The sequence below is a fragment of the Mustela nivalis genome (genome assembly GCF_964662115.1).
Source record: "Mustela nivalis genome assembly, chromosome: 13".
In the NCBI taxonomy this organism is placed as follows: domain Eukaryota; kingdom Metazoa; phylum Chordata; class Mammalia; order Carnivora; family Mustelidae; genus Mustela; species Mustela nivalis.
The window spans coordinates 17,026,750-17,045,900 of record NC_139032.1 but is presented as its reverse complement, the minus strand read 5'-3'; the positions used below and the strand labels follow the sequence as shown (position 1 = coordinate 17,045,900).

The 19,151-nt window shown below is 47.9% G+C and overlaps 2 long non-coding RNA genes across 2 annotated transcripts; both read right to left on the bottom strand.

Moving 5' to 3' along the window:
* Nucleotides 1–10,646: 10,646 nt before the first annotated feature.
* On the bottom strand, nucleotides 10,647–14,844 carry LOC309845970. Its single transcript, XR_014301634.1, has 2 exons — nucleotides 14,272–14,844; nucleotides 10,647–10,792 (listed from the first exon to the last, which is right to left on the bottom strand). It is a non-coding gene; the product is annotated as an uncharacterized lncRNA (long non-coding RNA).
* A 2,015-nt stretch (nucleotides 14,845–16,859) lies between these two features.
* LOC309845969 lies at nucleotides 16,860–17,997 on the bottom strand. Its single transcript, XR_014301633.1, has 2 exons — nucleotides 17,910–17,997; nucleotides 16,860–17,348 (listed from the first exon to the last, which is right to left on the bottom strand). It is a non-coding gene; the product is annotated as an uncharacterized lncRNA (long non-coding RNA).
* Nucleotides 17,998–19,151: the final 1,154 nt, after the last annotated feature.

Here is a 19,151-nt window from a genome sequence, read left to right as displayed (position 1 = left end):
GACATTTAATAACCTATCCTAGGACACATTAGGCTCAAACACTATTCCTGTGCCTGTAAGTATCAAATCAAGGAAGGTTTCAGCAACAAACTCAGTCAGTTGCTATACTCTCTACCCTAACATTCTTGTCCCTGAGACTCTCTGAGAAGAGGGGCCACTGTGGGGTCCCCAGCCCTTAAAGACATGTACATACAGCTCTAGGCAGTAGACCAGAGTCATAAGCTCAACCAGCTGTATTTCTCTGAGCTCTGACCAAGCCTTAAGGTTCTGACCACAAGCCTCTCCCTCTCCCTGTTCCACTCCTTCCTCCCATGTTGGAGAGAAAAAGAACAATTGATTATGCTGAGATAGAAGACCAGTCCCTCTCAGAGAGCTTTCTGCTTCTCATTGCTCTTCTAGTTGATAGTTTGGGACAGAAAGACCTAGAGTCTGGCTTACAGACATGCGAGTTTCATGCACTCACATGTGTAAGAATAAAGAAAAGGCAGCTGAAGGATTGACACGGCCTATTCATATCAAAGCGAGTCTTCAAGCTCAAGCTCATTAGAGACACAAAGGGCCAGCCTTCCAAAAATGCAGCTTTCTCTAAGGTCATGGGGAATGTCAATCTTTCCAAGTCATTCCTGAGGAGCATTGGAGTGACTGATGGGCTCTGAAGAAGAAAAACCAGCCTTCCCCAAGTCCTCCCCTTTAGTGTGTCTTTGACCGCTAGAAGACTTGGAAATTAAAACTCGCTTAAGATATAATTAGGGAAACACTAATAGAAACTCTGCTGTATTTCTAATTTAAATTTTCCCCCAAATACATATTTTAAAGAATTTTAATCTAACATGTGGTTGCTATAAAGTTTTCAAAGACATACTTAAAGGAAAGCCCTTTCGTACCACGCATTTATTGCTAAAAATGAAGCCCAAACTGGGTGGCTTAGAATAACAACACTCATTTGTTTTTCCCACTCACCTACGGTTTGCTCAGGACTTTGTAAGGCTGACTCATCTCTGTTCTACACGGTGTCTGTCTGGGCAGCTTGGCGGGGAGCTAAAGGATCCAGGTTCAAGTCTGACTAACCTGGATGGCAAGTTGTTTGAAATGTTTGGCACATTTAAAGCTAAAGTTTTCCTGAGGATCCATATTATGGTGGTTTTAAAAGAATATGAGGATTGTAAAAAAAGAAACAAGTAGTCGCCTTGCACTTCCTAAAATAACAGTTTTTGAAAAAAAAACACGAGACTTTCACACAAATTTAGAATGAATGTGTCAAAGACCTACTCTGACCATTAAGGAATCACGTTACGTGAGACATTAAGACTGGTGGAGCGGGGGCGCCTGGGTGGCTCAGTGGGTTAAGCGTCTGCCTTCAGCTCGGGTCATGATCTCAGGGTCCTGGGATCGAGCCCCACATCAGGCTCTCTGCTCAGCAGAGAGCCTGCTTCCTCCTCTCTCTCTGTGTGCCTCTCTGCCTACTTGTGATCTCTCTCTCTGTCAAATAAATAAATAAAATAAAAAATAAAGAAAAGTCTGGTGGAGCGGATGAAAAAGTGGGGTAGTACAGAGTATGTTAGGTACGATCACCTGAATTTGCTAATAGCTGTATATAATCAGTATACTATCCAACAAGGCAATAAAATGCCATGTTTGTAGTGATCACGTCTACTGGTGGAAATCAATCGTGTCTTGACTGTGCAATATGCATTTCTGGGGAAGTGATCTCTCTTCTGCAGTCTCAGCCCCTGCACGGAAGAAATTGTCCCTCCGACCCTCCTTGTCCAAGATGGGTATGCTGCCTGGCCTCGCCCAGGGGAGAATTCCATCTCCCCAGTGAGAGATTAGGGGCAGGGCCTTGTGTCCTCCAGGAGTCCAAACGACAGAGACTTTAGTGAGCATCTCTGCATTCTCCGGGACACTTGGATCTGGAAGACTTTGGGTCGGAACTTGCTGGCAGACATCCTGGAAATGAAGACCGTGGAGCAATGAAGAAAAACAACAGGGGGAGGAGCATGGCAGTGGTCCCACAACCTGATTGCAGCCCTAATCCTGGGCTTCTCGGTTCTATGCAATAGATTTCCTTTTTTTTTTTTTTTTCTTTTTTTGGTTTGTTTAAGCCAGGTAAATGGATTTCTCACAATACAAAAAGTTCTAGAGGTCTCGCGGCTGCTTCTGTGCTAGCCAGCTGAACAGCAGATAGTCACTGCTCTGTCGTCAATGTTCCCTTCCATCAAAGGAATAAACGATACTTACAAAGAGTCATGAAGATTAAATACATAATAAATATAAAATATTTTTACAATGTAAAGGTAAAGGAAACATCATATACCTTAATCTTTCTAAATTAAATTCTTTCTAGCCATTTACTAGGATGAAAAGACTCTTCATACCAGTCATTCATTACTGGGGGCTCTTTGACTCTTTAGTACTAAAAAAAAATAATTACCTAGGTAAGATTGGTCTTCGGTCTACCATGGCTGCTGCTGGGATGGTCACTGCCCGAGACCATGTGGTCCATTAAAGGCAGGCAGCTCCACGGGCTCTTGGCCATTTGGGGGAGCTAGAGCCTTGGACCCAGCTCCTGAGAGTAAGCTGTTTGATATTCGGTGCCCCCAGCAAATGCATCCACTCACCCATCAGAAGTCCTGCTCCCAGGGCACCTGGGTGGCTCAGTGGGTTAAAGCCTCTGCCTTCAGCTCAGGTCATGATCCCAGGGTCCTGGGATCCAGCCCTGCATCAGGCTCTCTGCTCAGCGGGGAGCCTGCTTCCTCCCCTCTCTCTGCCTGCCTCTCTGCCTAATTGTGATCTCTGTCAAATAAATCAATAAATCTTAAAAAACAAACAAACAAACAAACAAACACATCCTGCTCCTGCTCAGGCACTTGCATACAAGGCATGGATGCATGTGGATTCTTCTGCCCATTTTCCCTCTGGTCCCTGGAGCCATGGTCATCTTGGGCAGCTCCTGCTCTTTCATCCTGGTGACTCCATCTGCATGCTCTATTCCACGTAGATCCCCCTCCCACATGGAAGCCTAGACAAGGTCGTACCATGGATGCCGTGGAGCTTCTGACTTGGGCTGGGACACACACACACACACACACACACACACACACGTGTGAATTAACAACTGGCAGTAGGCAGAAAGAAAACGAGTCCAAGAGGACTCCCCCTCAGCCCGCCTCCGGGTATTTTCACTTTGTATCACCCTCTCCCCTGGGTTGGGGGCTTGGACCTAGTGACTCCCCTCAAAGAAGCAGAACACAGCACAAGGGATAGAATGACTGCTCTGAAATTAGCCTCTCAAACAACAGTAACATCTCTCTTGGTTGCTTTCTCTCCCCTTCTTCTGCACTGCTCCATGGGAAGCCTGATGCCATTCTGTGAGCGACCCCATAGAGGATCCTGTGTAGCAAGGAACCGATAGCTAGGACCGCAGCCAGAAAGGACCCGAGGCTTGCCAAATGCTGCATGACCGAGTCTGTAAGCAGAGAGATCGATCTTCCCTGAGATCCGCCTTGAGATGACTCCATAACCCTGGCCAAACCTTAGGTTCAGCCTTGGGAGGGACCCTAAGCCAGCGAGGCAGCTGACTCCTGACCTAGTGAAACTGTGAGAGAATAAGTGTCACTTGTTTTGAGAAGCTGAGATGTGGAATAATTCAATATACAGCAACAGATAACGAATAAACCGCCCTAAAGAGCAGTAGCATCGAATTTTCTGGAAAAGAGGGTGAAATTGCCTTTTCCTCCTTTTGGAAGTCTTTCCTGGCAGGAAGTAGGAAACCACAGTAAGTTGCTTAGTAAATTACCCTGCGACAAGCACGAGCAAATGACGGGCAGCTGCGTAAGGAGTTCTAGCAAGAATCACGGAGGGAAATCACTGTCACTGACAGACCACGCTCTCCTCCACAGGCTAGAGCAGCCACACACTCTACACTGCGTGACAATCAGCACCCTCCTTCCAGGGGAAGGAAGGAACAGAGTCCAATGCTCAGAGGAACTGCGGCGAGGCAGCTGCCTCAAATCCCTAAAATGCCCCTTAGTGTTCCTAAAGAAACCCAAACCTGTTCCTCTGGCCAGAAGAAAACAAGCTGGTTCTGCTTTGGGGTTCCAGGGATAATGGAAAGTCCTCAAAGGCTAGAACTCCCTCCTCTACCAGAGGACCTTGGCCAAAACCTGGAGATTTGGTGCAACTGGGGAACTCCAGCCTTCCATGATGGGGGGCCTCCAGGAACAGGAGCCCCGCACACAGCACCTGACTCCAGGGGGTGATCTGAGGGCACTAGGGACTCTGTGCGGGTCTCCACCAGCAAGGTCTCAGCACATTCATGCATAGCGTGCCCCTAAAACAGGCATGGGTGTGGGGGTAGGCTTGTGTGTGTTACCCTGGGGAGCCCCACTGCCTTTGTGTTCAATGTCACTGCTCCCTGCAGAGTCTGTATAAGACGGAGGACAGAGTCTGGATTGATACCACGCTGTAGACCTCGGGTGCATCCACAACACATTTGACAACATTTTGTAGTCAAGTACATCCTGATCGCTCCATCTTTTTTTTTTTTTTAAGATTTTATTTATTTACTTGTCAGAGAGAGATCGCAAGTAGGCAGAGAGGCAGGCAGAGAGAGAGGGGAAGCAGGTTCCCTGCTGAGCAGAGAGCCGGATGCAGGACTCGATCCCAGGACCCTGAGATCATGACCTGAGCCAAAGGCAGAGGCTTCACCCACTGAGCCACCCAGGCACTCTGATCGCTCCATCTTTATTCAGCAAATGAGCTTTCCTGCTTTTGGCCACCCTCCTACTTTCCCATGTGGGCAAGAGTGGGGAAGGGGGTGAAAAGGCCAGGGCTGGAAACAGAGCAGGACCGGGGCGTCTCTCCTGGTTGCCGCCCTCTCATCCCGTGGAACAGGTCTCGTAGGAGCCCTGGGGACGGAAATCCTGTCTGATGGTGACTACGGAAAGAAGCAAAATTTGGGATCCGCTAATGACCTCCTGGGGGACCAAGGCCAGTCTCTGAGGTGTTTTAGCGCACGACCTCCCCTTTGATGAGCCTTGGGAACGTGAGAAAATCACCAGCAGAGGAGTCACATGCCTAATGGATGGTAACTCAGTACCTCTTAACTTCGCTTTGGAAAAATCTAGTTAAATGATGGTGGGGAGGCTTCCAATTTCCAGGCCCTCGTGGAAGGAGCTTGGATGTTGTCTTTCCTAACCACACAAGAAATAAACAAAAACCAAAAAGCCCCCCAGCAACTCTTCTATCCCATTGCACAGAGGTCATAGGACCGAGGGCCACCCCTGAAACTGAGGGGACAGAGAGCTAAATACAGAGAATCCTGCTTTCCTGGAGCCGAAGCCTGGGAGTAGAGGCCTGCGAGGAAGCAGCACCAGAGTAGGAAGCCCTAAACCGTGGCCGACAAATTGTTGGAGGCTCCGTGTGGAGGAGGCTGAGAGTTAGACATTCTGGGGGGTGGGCCATGGGAGGGGACCCCCACCCCGCCATGAGTTTTGTCTCCAGGAGCCCTATCAGATTGACAGCAAAGATCAGAGAAAAGTTCCCTAGTGCTTCCAGCAAGGGGAGGGGAGGGGACACCCAGAAGACTTTGTTCTTTACAAGATTTGCCCTCAAGAGAGCCTAACTTCCTGCGGTTTTACCAGAGCCCAACAGACCTGAAAGAGAATATATCCAGCTCCAGGCCCTCCCCTGCCAGCCTTCTGGTCTCACCTAAGGGAGAAAACACAGTGAGGCGGAGACACACAGTGGGCGGGGGAGGGGGGGCGGGGGGGCACCCCCCAAGGTCACAGGCTCCCTAAAGACAGGGTCCTCATCATAGGATGGCAGAGCCCTGCCTCCTTGCCCACACCTCACCATCCTACCCATAGGGCTCCTGCGTAACAGGGGAATACAACAGAAAGAACTATGTGTCTCAGACCATATTTAACAAGTCTCTAGGGAGACCCCCGAAACCACAGGGGTGACACAAACAAAGACGCCAGGGAAGGTTAGCCTCTGACGCGGACAGGAACATCAAACAGCGAACACAACCCAACACCGTCCCAGAGGCGTGTTATGTCTCTGACAAAAACCTCCCACTGAAGACCCATTTTCTTCCATTCCTCTACCCACTGTACTATGCCTAGTTTTCCAGAAAAATCACAAGGCACGTTGAAAGACAAATGAAATGATGGATTACAAGGTCATTGACCTGATTATAAAAGCAGAAGTGAGTCCTCCCAGACTCTAGGCTCACTTGCTGTCCACCTTCCCCACTTGTTTTTCTAGAACCATCATTTCAGAGCTCAGGCAAGTGAGGAGTCTGGGGGAGCCGGGGAAAGCCACACTGCCGGCTCCTCTCCATTCCTCCAAGTCGAAAGGGCAGCGTTCCTCTGTCAGAAGGCTCCAGTGGCTTTCTCGTTACCCACTTGTGCTAGAGCCCGGAAGGCGGGCCCCTGACTTGGAGCTTAGGACCTAAGTCGACCTGCTCCAGCCAGCCTGGCTCCAAGGGAGACTCAGGGGCCCTCGAATGATGAGCCCAGGGTGGGGATTTGTGGGTTGGTCCTAGGGCCTGGGCAAACCCCTCCATCCCAAAGGCCAGAGGCTGGGTCTTCCCTTATCCTACACCAAGATCTTCTAGGCTTTCTAGGTTGGGGAAGCAAACTGGAACCCATGGCAATAATGGGAAGGGGTCCAGGCCGGGCCGCTGCCTTCCCCACCCCTCTTTGCTAGCTAACAAACACAACTATGGCTCTTTCAATAGGTGAGAGATTAGGAACCTGAGAAGATGAAGTTAGGTAAGGAGGTTGGGTCAGGGACCAAGTTTGGTTGGGTAATAGGATTTAGCATCTGAGCGAGCTCTGTGGCTAGGAAGGAAATGTCACATCATGAGGTGAGAACCAGGCCGTTAAGAAATCGAGATCCAGTGGCAGAGAGACACCCTGTGGTGAGGAAGAAGAAAAGAAAGTGATGGGCTGGGTGCTTGGTGGAGGCCAGAGATGAGGAAGCTGAAGTTAACAGGGGACCCTGGCAGGGGAGTTGGGGTGTCCCAGGGCACAGCAAGAATGGCACCTTCCCACGGCACAGGAAGACCTGCTCATTCTGCAGCAAGCTTGATGGAAAGTATGCATGCAGCTACCTTCAACAAGGGACTTCCTCAGGTGGCTGCAGAAGGGACACCAGCTACAGCCAGGAGCCCTGCAAGGGACCAGGTGCCAGGCCAAGTCCATGGCCGCCAAGTTCCCAACTTCACCGTTTTCCATCACTCACCCCAAGGCTTTCTCCCATGGTCTCCTCCTGACGGGTCTCCCTGCTCTACCAATGCAGGTTGTACCTGACGGTACAGGGACCCTGGCTGACACAGGCCAGGCTGGGAAAAAAGATACAGGAAGGAAGGGAAGAGATTAATCATCCTTTCCCCAGAGACAGTGGGTCCTAGCTCAGGTCAACCCCTTCCGGGCAAGTGTTCCAAACTGGGAAGATAGAGGTCCAGGTGACATGCGGTGAGGGTCAGAGCAAAGACACGTTGCCAAGGCTCATTACAACAGCCCTTTAGGCTTTTTCTGTCCCCCACAGCCAGGAAGAGACTGCTTGGCCTCCCGTGGAGACAGCGTCCCCAGTGGTCCCCTCCACCCCTTCTCCCACTGTCTCCTCCTGCAGGAGCTCCTTCCCACCCACTCGCCAGAGGCCCTGTAAGCAGCAGGTGGAGGCTGCTAGACCCCAAATTTGGGAGACAAAGAAGGGGGGCATCATTTCCCAGCCTCCTGAGGTCAGGCTACCACGTGGCAACACCTCAGAGTCACTTGTTGGCAAGCAGGACATTCAACTCCTTGGCAACAGAAAGGCCAACAAGAGCAGGTGCATGGGCCATGGCAACCTCACGGCCGACGCCTGGAGCGCCTGGTGTAGCAGACACTAAGCGGGCTCTTCTGGGATGTCCTTGTCTACGTGGCGCATTAGGGTCACACCTGCCCTTTTCTCTGGTGGTTGTTCCTCACAGGGACATCTCTCTGTCTTACTCAGAGGGACATCTCATGAGCCCTCAGACCTAACACAGCTTGAGGGATCCCCAGTCCTTCTCCTGCCCAGAGCCTTTCCCCCACCCCAAGATCCCAACAATAGTCATGGAATGCGGCACTGGAAAGAGAAGACGGATGTCTTTGGCTCAGGGGGGGTACAGACAGCCCCTGGGGGTGAGGGGTCAGAGCATCTAGCGTCCCCCTGCGCCCTTCCCCAACCCGCAGATATTCTGCTTCCATTTCTAGCACATTCTGCGTGCTGGTTGCCAGAGGCAGTAGGGGCCTCAGACGGTGGCCAAAGATCTCTTCTTTAGGAATTTCTTTTTTTTTTTTAATGTTTTTTGTGATGTGGAGCTCCTTCTGTTTCTCCATTTGCTGGAGAGGAATCTCACTTCAGCAATATTTTGGAAAAGTGGAAACAAGAATTGGGAGCAGGTTCAACCTAATTTCTCAGTTCACAGATAAAACTAGACAATAGTTAAAAGTTCTATACATTTTGAAAATTATAAGTTCCTTTCTCTTTTTAATACAGGTAATTTCTTAAAGAGGAAATATAGCTCGATAGAGGGTACCTACATAAAATAAAGGTTATATAGTTGTTATAAAGAACTGATATACAGAAATTATTCCCAAGTCTGGGACTTGTCAGTTAAATTCCTGTATCATTCTTACTTAAAGGAAAAACAAAACGTTCTCTGGTTACAAGGCAGTCATAACTTACCAATAAGAATTGTTTAACTTATTATTTGACTTTTGCTTGACACTTTGGTGATAAAAAACAATTTTTGCTCATTCCACTAATACTATCGAGGCTGCTTAATATTTTATAGTCCTTGGCTAAGTTTCATTATAATCCTGAACTAAATGCTGCAGTGTAGGCGGACACCATCTTCGGCCCCTGGAAAGTCAGTGTCTACAGGGAGAGAAAATATATAAATATGGCAACCTCCAATGGCTCCACAAGGCAATAGGGTGTATGACTAAGAGCTAACTGTGTTGGGAGAAGTGCAGTCTGGTGCGGACTTCGCCATTAACTAGATGTGTGACCTTGAGCAGGGCCCTCCCTTATGCCCCATGGGGCCCCATTTCCTTATATTTAAAATGAGAGAACTGAGCTATTCTCTCAAAGGGCCTAGTTAGCCACTAGAAGAGGAAATGTTTACTAACAGCCATCCTAGGGAGGATGGAGAGCATTCAGGTTGTCTGCCAGTAACCGTTTGATCTGCCCCCGGGGTTTTATTTGTCTAGGATTAAAGGCACATCAGCAAGGAAGTGCCCTAAATGGATCAACGAAATGGCTTTCCTCTTGTCAAAGTGAGTAGCTTAGGTCATGTCAGGTTTAAGATCCCCAATCCCTAGCGTGACCTGAGCCACTATGATTGGGTTAGGACACAGCCAATCGGAATGAGGGACAGGATTTTCGTGGGGAATTCTCAGATACACAGACTCTCCCTTGGTTGGGTAGTGGGAAAGCCTGAAAAGGCTAGAGTCATTCACAAGAGAAGCTAAGTCAACGCCGCTGGAGATTGTCACCAAGAGGCTGATGGGAAAACAGAGTCAGAGTCTTCTAGAGCCCCAAAGTAAGAATTCACATAGCTACCCCTGGAAGGGTATGATCTAAATAGGAAAAAAAGAAGGGAGACTCTTAATATCGGGACAGATGGCAGGAATCTGGAGGGAACGTGTTGTACTTCAATGATGGCACCTTGCTTGGTTGAAGCAGAGAAGATGTATTCATTCAATATTAAGCATCTGCGTTATAAGAATATTGATACTGCCCGTGGTTAAGGTTGGCTGTGTGGTCATGGTTCAGGACAGAGCCGTGGCATGACCCGGTTCTCAAAGAGCTTATAGCCAAGCAGAGGGACTAAAAGGTCAACCACCGACTATAGCAGAGGAGGGATGACCGCTCTCCAGGGTCTGCTCCAGGGTCTGCCCCCGGCAAGAAGAGTTTCAAGGAGGGGGTTGTCTTTTGAATTCCTGCCTGCAAGGAATTATGATCCACATAGTACAGATAAGAAAACTATTGTATGTGAGCAAAAATATCACATACCAAGTTAGACCTGTCATTACATTACCGATAAGCCATAAAGGTATGTTTCGCCTTTCTTCTACACATTCCTTTAAGGATTACCTAAGATCACAAAAGCAGCTAGCAAGTGGTAGAGTCAAGAATTGATACCAAGTCTTTCTGGCTTCAAAACCTCAGTATAGACTCTCACTTCTCAAAATGTGGTCTGTCAAGATGATGTCAAAATGCCAAGAACATCAGCATCATCTAGGAGCTGGTCTGGCTATATAATTTGTATGGCCCAGTACAAAGTAAAACTCTGGGTGCCTTATTCAGAATAAGGAAAAAAGGACCACAGAAGGTACCAAAGGATGAAGTTTTTTCATGTCTCCCACAGCCTCTCAACTAGTGATGTTTTAGATTTGCTATTTAATGTCATTCTAAGAAAAGAAACATTTAGATTTTAAATTAACTCGCATGGATTTCCCATTCATTTTTTTATCCTGTAATGCCAGTTTTAAATGGAAACTTCAAGTTAATTCATACGTGGAATCATCAGAATTACACCACCTGTGTTTTGTAACTTGTACACGCATTCTCATTGTGTTCTCACCCGAACAAACACTGAACAAAGCAACTCAACTCTTCTTAGTATTTTACTTCTTAATGAGCTCATAGTCTATCAACGATCTCCAGCTTCTGCTTCTTGAGGAAGAAGGAACAACTGAAAGGAAAGGAACTTTTTCTTTCCTTGCGTGGCATCACTTTGGGCATAAGTGGTTGGCTAAGAGAGAGACGTAACAGAAAGAGTATGTTAGGGTTTTTTAGTCATCATGACTCTTAGAACTACATTTCTTTTTTTCTCTAGTCACAGAAAATTCTGGTTCTAAGGCTGCCAGCACCATCAACCTTCGTAAGTCACAGACGTAGCATTACCCTGTACTTGCTTTGCGATGGGCAGAATTCCCACCAGGATTCTGTACTCCTGGGCATCTCCATCATTATACCTACACAAATAGGGCAGCAAGAGATGGGGGACTGGCGCCCTCACACTGCCCTGCAGGACCTCCTCCTCACTTGTGCTGGCTACCCGTATCACCTGACTCTACTCACAAAACACAGGTTCAAGTTTAAATTAGGAAGAATTTGAAGGGGTGCGTGGATGGCTCAGTCGGTTAAGCGACTAACTCTTGGTTTCGGCTCAGGTCATGACCTCAAGGTCGTGAGACTGAGCCCTTCATCAGGCTCTACTCTCAGCATCGAGTCTGCTTGAGATTCTCTCTCCCTCTCCCTCTGCTTTTCCCCTCACTCTCTCTCTCTTAAATAAATAAATAAATAAATAAAGTCTTAAAAAAAAAAAAAGGAATGTCAAGGTCACAGTAGAGCATCTGATGAAGTTCAGAACCTTGTGGGCAGAGGCTGCAGCTTGAAGCCAGCTGTGCCTGTGAGCTGGGGAGCAGTGCAGGTTGGCAGCTCCCCCACCCCCCAGCTCACTCAAAATCTGCATCTCCACGAGCTCCCCAGGTGGTCTGTGGGAGCATTGACTTTTGAGAAGCTCTGGCTCTGGTGTAGTCCAGACCATTGAAGATTCTGTCTCCCTGATGCTGACTTTCCTCCCTGGCTGGGTTAAGTGGCAATGTCTCCTCTGGTCTGCCTGGCCCTCCGTCATCCCTCCTACAGGTCTGCATCCAGCTCTACCAGGATGTTAGCAACCCATGGCCTGCTGGCTTTTCTGAAAACCTATTTATGAGGATTTACTGAAATGTCAAGCTCACTTGCCTTCTCTCCAAGGCCTTTGTATATTCCCGAATCCCAAGGAAGAAACTACAGAAGCAGATCCTAGGGGCCAGGCCAGAGACAGAGGCCCTCAAAAAGTTGAAAGTCTTGCTAATTTACACATCAGTATGTAAGGGAGGTATCCTTGTTATTGAGAATGCAGAAGCAAGAGTCTTTTCCTCCACCTTTGCTATTTAATTCCATTATTTCCTTGCTTTTGTTAGTTTTGAATTTGCCCAAAGTGCCAATTCTCTACTTCAGTTTGAGATTTTTCATAATCAAAAGACAGAGGGTTTTGATTTGTATTTGTCTGATGCTGAGTGACCCGGAGCCTTTTTTCATGCGTCTTGTTGGCTATTTGGATGCCCTCTTTGGAGAAATGTCTATTCATGTCTTCTGCCTGTTTCTTGATTGGTTTATCTGTTTCTTGGGTGTGGAGTTTGAAAAGTTCTTAATAGATTTGGGGTACTAGCGTTTTATCTGTTAAGACATTTGCAAATATCTTCTCCCATTATGTAGGTTGTTTATGGTTTTGTTGACTATTTCCTTCCACAATGAGATACCACCTCATACCAGTCAGAATGGCTAAAATTAACAAGTCAGGAAATGACAGATGCTGGTGAGGATGCAGAGAAAGGGGAACCCTCCTACACTGATGGTAGAAATGCAAGCTGGTGCAGCTGTTCTGGAAAACAGTATGGAGGTTCCTCCAAGAGTTGCAGCAATCAAACTACTGGGTATTTACCCCAAAGATACAAATGTAGTGATCCGAAGGGGCACATACACTCCAATGTTTATAGCAGCAATGTCCACAATAGCCAAACTATGGAGAGTGCCCAGATGTCCACTGACAGATGAATGAATCAAGAATGAATAAAGAAGAATAAAGAAGAATGATATACATATCATATATATAACCCTGCCATCAAAAATAATGAAATCCTACCATTTGCAACAACATAGGTGGAACTAAAGGATATTATGCTAAGTGAGATAAGTCAATCAGAGAAAAACAAATATCATATGATTTCATTCATACGCAGAATTTAAGAAACAAAACAGAGAGAGACAAACCATGAGAGACTCTGAACTATGGGAAAGAAACTGAGGGTTTCTGGAGGGAATTGAGGTGGGGGGAGATGGGGTAACCAGGTGATGGGCATTAAGGAGGGCTTGTGATGGGACGAGCACTGGGTATTATATGCAGCTGGTCAATCACTTACCTCTACCTCTGAAACTAATGATGTATGTTAATTAGTTTATTTTAAATTAAAAACAAAAAGAGGGACACAGAGCCTCCTTAAAAAAAAATTAGAAAAATAATTTTAACTTCTGCCCACCCCAGAATATCTTTTTTTTTTTAATTTGTATTTATTTGACAGACAGATCACAAGTAGGCAGAGAGGCAGAGAGAGAGAGAGAGAGAGAGAGAGAGGAGGCAGGCTCCCTGCTGAGCAGAGAGCCTGATTTGAGGCTCCATCCCAGGACCCTGAGATCATGACCTGAGCGGAAGGCAGAGGCTTTCACCACTGAGCCACCCAGGCGCCCCCACCCCAGAATGTCTTTAAGAAGAGGAGAAAAGGGAATGGAAAATGTAATTCTGACATTCTCTTTCATAGTTCCTAAGAATAATAATTTGAGCAAAGAAATCAGGTCAGAATTAGGAAACTTCTTCTTTCACTTTCAACCTCAGAAATAACCTCAGAGTTACCCCAGAGCTAACACAGAAGTGCCCCTCCGTTCAGGAGCAAAGCTTCTCTGCATACCACTAGCTTGCAGGCTAATACGATGTTTTCTTACACAACAGTGGCTCTCCTCCTCCTATGTGGGGGAGCAGTAAAAAAAAAAAAAAAAAAGAAAGAAAGAAAAAAAAGAAGAGAAAGGAAAAAGACAAGAAAGAGAAAAAAAGAAAAGAAAGAAGTTTTGAAAAGACACCTCTTACTCCCCGGATGGGAATGGCTTCCTTCTCCTCCAAAGCTTCATGATTAAGCCCAATGGCCAAGTTTTCAAGGTCAAGTCGCTGCTTACAATTTACCATTCTAACATTCAGAGATCTCAAGTTTAAAACCAAGCTTATGTGCTTCCTGACAAGAACTGGAAAAGGCATCCAGAAAGGACCAGCTAGAGCAGGGAGTGAGGAAGCCGAACAGAGAGAGTGGGGGTGTGACTTGGGTCTACAGAGGAAGTGGGTGTGCAACTGGGTTCCACAGAGAGACGGGGGCATGACTGGAATCCACTGAGGGAGACCGTACTCAAACCCACAGAGAGAAAGGGTGTGACTCAGACTCACAGAGAGAAGGGTGAAGGGCGGCCTGACTCAGGAGCCCACAGAGGAGGAGGGGGCGTGACTGAGACCCATGGCAGGGGTGGGGGGTAGTGTGTGACCTTAACTGGGACCTCCTAAAGGCCCTGGACTTTTCAGGAGCTCCATTCTCCCCCACCCACAACTAAGACAAGGGCAGGGCAGCAAAGAGACAGCGTAGTTACCTCTTTGAGGTTGAGGTTTTAACACAAAACCATGTGCTCCGAAGTATTTCCTTGTACACTGTCCTGCTTGCACAATGATTGCATTCTCTTTTGGATCACCAACTCGGGACATTCGGTAGCATGAGTGACAAGGACATTTTAAATTCATGGGAAATACAAAACCCCCTTTGTGGGCATTGGTTTCAGCGGCTGCCTCAGGTAACAAGAGTTGAGCTAAGTTTCCCTCCTTTTCCCTTTCTTATCCATTGATTCTCTGGCCCAAGGTGCTATCAAGTAGCCTGCTGACCCGCGGGCCGAGGGAGGGAGGAGGAGATGAAAAGCAAGTTAATCCACCAGATGGAGAGGGGGCTGGTTTCATCAGGAGACAGCTGCGTTTCCAAAGCCAGATCAAAATCAGGTTCAAGAAGTTAAGTCCTGCTTAAAAAGCTGCAGGTGAAGAGAGCGGAGTGGGCTGAGCGCGGCCAGAATATAAGAGCTCACTTCCTCTCCTCCGGTTCTCTGTGGCTCTGGGTCCTGGAGCTGGGCGGGTTCAGGCTGGAGAGTCCCCACTTTCTATAGTCAGAAGCTTCGCAGTTGGCTGGGCCTTGGTGCAAGTCCGCACTATCCCCTATCTCATGAGCTTTAGGGGAGGAATCCACGGCGGGGGCGGAGTGGGGGGGGAGCAATGAGCTCACAGCTCAGGGTTTACAAGTAACAGTAACGGTAGTGTGGAGGGGATTAGTATTTTAAGGGGCGCCTGGATGGCTCAGTCGTTTAAGAGTCTGAATCTTGACTTCAGCCCAGGGGATGATCTCCGGGTCCTGAGTTGGGCTCTGTGCCCAGCAAGGAGTCTGCTTGGGATTCTCTCTCTCCCTCTGCCCCTCCCCCCTCTGCTTGTGCATTTTCTCTCTGCAAAATCTTAAACAAAACAAAATTTTAAAAAGAGAGAAGCTGTTGTCTAAAACCCCAGACTCCCAGATTTCCAAAGGACATAACAAAAGGATCATGAGGGGGCCCTGAGTGACTCTCTAAACCCCCCCAAGGTCTGGGGGGAAAGCCGCAGGCTTTTCTGTTTGCCTAGACTTGCATCTCCCTCTTCTGCCTTTCCCTCTCGTTTTTTTTTTTCTTCCCTAAAGACCCTGGAAGCCTCACGCTTTCCTGATAGAGTAACTTGAGGAAAATCCCCTCATGTTGCTGACCCCCCCCCATCTGCTTTTTCAAGGCAGGAGGATGATGAAGCTTCCAAATCCCTTTGGAAGCCAAAGTAACAAAATTATCCACTCCTCTTTTTTCCCGAACCTTCGCCTTTATTTTTCCTTTACCACTCAAAGTCCTGCGACCAAGACCTACCTGGCGGAGCTTGAGCCACTTGCCCCCCAGAGACACGGCAACGTAAGAGACAGATTCTCCCAAGGACTTTGGGCCTTTTCAAAAGGAGGGCAGGACCCGGATTTTTGCATTCTCTTAAAGAGGGGATAATTCCCTCAGAGAAATCCGAACAGACCTTGGGGTTGGTGTGGAGCAAAAAGCAAGCACTACTGCCGATAGTGCCCAGGGAGAACAGGTCCCGGGAGGAGGAAGGAGCACAGCAGCTCAGCTGCTCGGTCAGTGTTGCTACTGAGCAACAGGTGCAAAAAGCGGGTATCAGTGCGTCGGGGTGGCTCAGTGGGTTAAAGCCTCTGCCTTCTGCTCAGGTCATGGTCTCAGGGTCCTGGGATTGAAGCCCACATCAGGCTCTCTGCTCTGCGGGGAGCCTGCTTCTCTCTCTCTGCCTGCCTCTGCCTACTTGTGATCTCTGTCAAGTAAATAAAATCTTCTTAAAAAAATAAATAAAAGTGGGTATCCGTCTTGATGGGCTGTTGGGGGTGAGGGGGACTCTTCAAGGCACACATCACAGTGTGACCAGGTAGTTCCCTGCATCTTCCCACGGCACCCGGTCCCACAGGGCCACATGTTTTCCTTTCAAAAAAAAAAAACAAAAAACACAAAAACAACAGGGGTAGTCATTTTCATTCCTGCCACAGATGGGTAGACGGGGGTGGGGGGAGGGGAGGCATCCAGCCACTAAGGAAAAGCATACGGCGACCATCAGGTGTTTCCCCTTTACGTGAAATCACTGGGGCATTTCAATGAGGTACCAGCTTCTTTCGAGATCCTTTTGCTTCCTTGGCATGATAAGCCAGGCCCAGGCCCCCTCCAGCCTCCCTCCCGGCCACTGGCCACTTTCCCCTTGACTGCAGCCGCTCAGGAGATCCTCCGTGTCCCGCATGTGGCCCCTTCTCTGTGCCTTCTGTTGGGAATGCTGTTCCTTCGGCTGCAGCCCGCCGGACCCTCTCTGCGAATGTTCCCTCTTGCTCCTCCTCCAGCCTGGTGAGCTTTGTCCGCCTGCTGGGCCGACTCTACCCTGCTCTCTCACCCCGTCCAGTCAAGTCTCTGACTTCTCCCTTACCCTGTGCCTCCTGGACAGTAGGGACTGGATCTCAACTCTGTACTCCAGCACCCAATTCCAGGAGTGGAGACTACTGGGTGCTCAGAGCTCCAGGTGGGAACTTGGAGACCCACAGCCGGGGCTTTTAGCTCTCCATTGAAACAAGCACAGACATGCACGCGTCCTTTCTGTGCATTTAGTATTATTCTGACAGCACATTATGACATCTGTGCACAAGCAGGGCACGAGAAACGAGCCACCATATAGACTGTCAACTAAAAAAAAACAAGCATTGGTTTTGCTTTCTGAATTGTTAGAGGATTCCCCCAGATAGTTTTCAGGAAACTGGTGTGGAGGTGAAGTGAGGCCAGGAGGGACAGAGAACAGCCCACGGTGGCGGGAGGGCACCTGAAGTTCAGGGCCACGCGGGACCCGAGTCTGTGTGGGTCACGCAGTCCAGAATGCCCCCCCACCCCCGCGCCAATGGAAGAGCGAGGGGCTGGCAGCCTGAGAGGCACATCCTGTCCCCAGAACATGGCGGGAGTTTTCAGGAACCTTCTGTGGGTGTGGAAGTGAGATGCTGGGGCACGGGGAAGAGGCTGTGGGATCTGTTTTAGGGTCTTAGGTCTTCCGTGGTGATCAGCTTCTGAGGGGAGTGTCCCACTCGCGCCTGCGGGTTAGAAGACCAAGGCTGCGGCCATTCCCAGCCCTCCAACCTTGGGCTGGGCTTCTTTGAGCTCGTTCGCCCATTCGCACTCATCCACTGGCTTTCCACCTTCCCTTTTCCAGCTGTTTCCTCTGCTCTTAGTCTTTGCAGATTTGTGCTTTAAAATAATTCATTCATAGTCATTTTTGTGGGGTCTTGAGAGTATCAGGATAAACATAGATATTCGAGCCACCATGTACTAACCAGTAATTTTCCATCTCTATAATTCAAGGGTATTTTTTTTTTTTTTAATTTGCCCTACACCTCTTTATTAAGGGAGTCTGGTACTTTGGTTTAAATCATTTGCCAATCCTATGAGTGCAGTAATTGTTTCCTGAGACAATGAATGGGTCAGTGAGGAAACGGGAGGGTGACCTCACCTTCAAATGTCCAATGCAGGTGAAACCGATGGCCCCCCACCTCCCACCCCCTCACCCCCACCGCGCGTGCGCACACACACACGGATCCTCTGGGTCACCCTGGGGGGACCCTATTCCTTGTCCCATTCATCGGTCCAGCTGTTACCTGCATAGCTTCTCCCAGGTACGACCCCCTGAGAAATCCCTTGCAGTCACGACAGGAGGGCGGAAGTAACTGGGGACTTTGCAAAGGCGTTTGGCCACAGAAACCCAAATGGAAGAGGGGCCATGAGTCAGTTTCCACCTCTGCTCAACCTCATTGCCCCACCGTCTGCTAGCACTGACCACTTCCTTGCAATACTCGTGCTGCCTTTTGCTTTCTCTAGCGTGGGGATTTCTTAACTCTGCCTTTCCCAGCCTTTGACCTCATTTATTCTTTTGAAAGGTAATGAATTTCGTTCTGTGGCTTTTCTGGAATCTTTCAAAAATGAACCTAAGTCCCTCTAACATAGAGCCACATTAGAATCCTGTCTTCATATGGAATAAATATAGGGCTGGTAGCCTCGGGGTCCTTTATTGGTTTGGTGGTGCTTCTTATGTCATTACTGTGGCCTCCAAGAATAAGTGAGAAGCAATTTCAGTATGTATTAGACTATCAAAAATGCCAAAGAAGGATTTCATTCATAAACTATGGGAAAATGTCATTACTTTTGCATAAATGGAAGCCTGGAAAATCAAGGAATTTTCAGATGTCAAGATCCCACTTAGTTGGCTTCTTTTGTTAAAATAGGAGATGGTTTAGTTAGATATTACACATGCCTGTACAGTAAATGAAAAAGGAAGTTCTAGAACTGCCAATGGTGTCAATACACAAAGGAAATTTCCACAGAGGTGATAAACAAAGGGAAGTTAATTTGGGGATGGGGTATCACTGAAGGAAGACTTGCTCTTAAAGTTCATCATAAAATTGGGGCACCTGCCTCTTCAGTTGGAAGAGCGCACAACTCTTAATCTCAGGGTCGTGAGATCAAGCCCCACACTGGGTGTAGAGATTACTTAAATAGGGTTTTTCTTTTTAAGTTTATGATAAAATGGTCAATAAAGATGCCTGTTAAATTAAATTGGAAATTCTTCCAGGCTCATCCCATAAGCTTACAGGCTCTGCTTGCCACAATGTTCAGCCCGTGCTCCCCCACCTGCACAGGGGTACCCCACATTTTGTCTCCCCAGCACACATTTCTAGCTCCGTGCCCTGGGATATATTTTAGTGACATCAATTTTGTAAGCCATAAAAGAAATACGATTGTCTTACCAAAAACTTACATTAATATTTCTTGACAAATATTTTTCTTATAAAATGTCATCGTTACCTGGGTCTTTATATTTTTCAAAACCTTTCAGAAGGTTT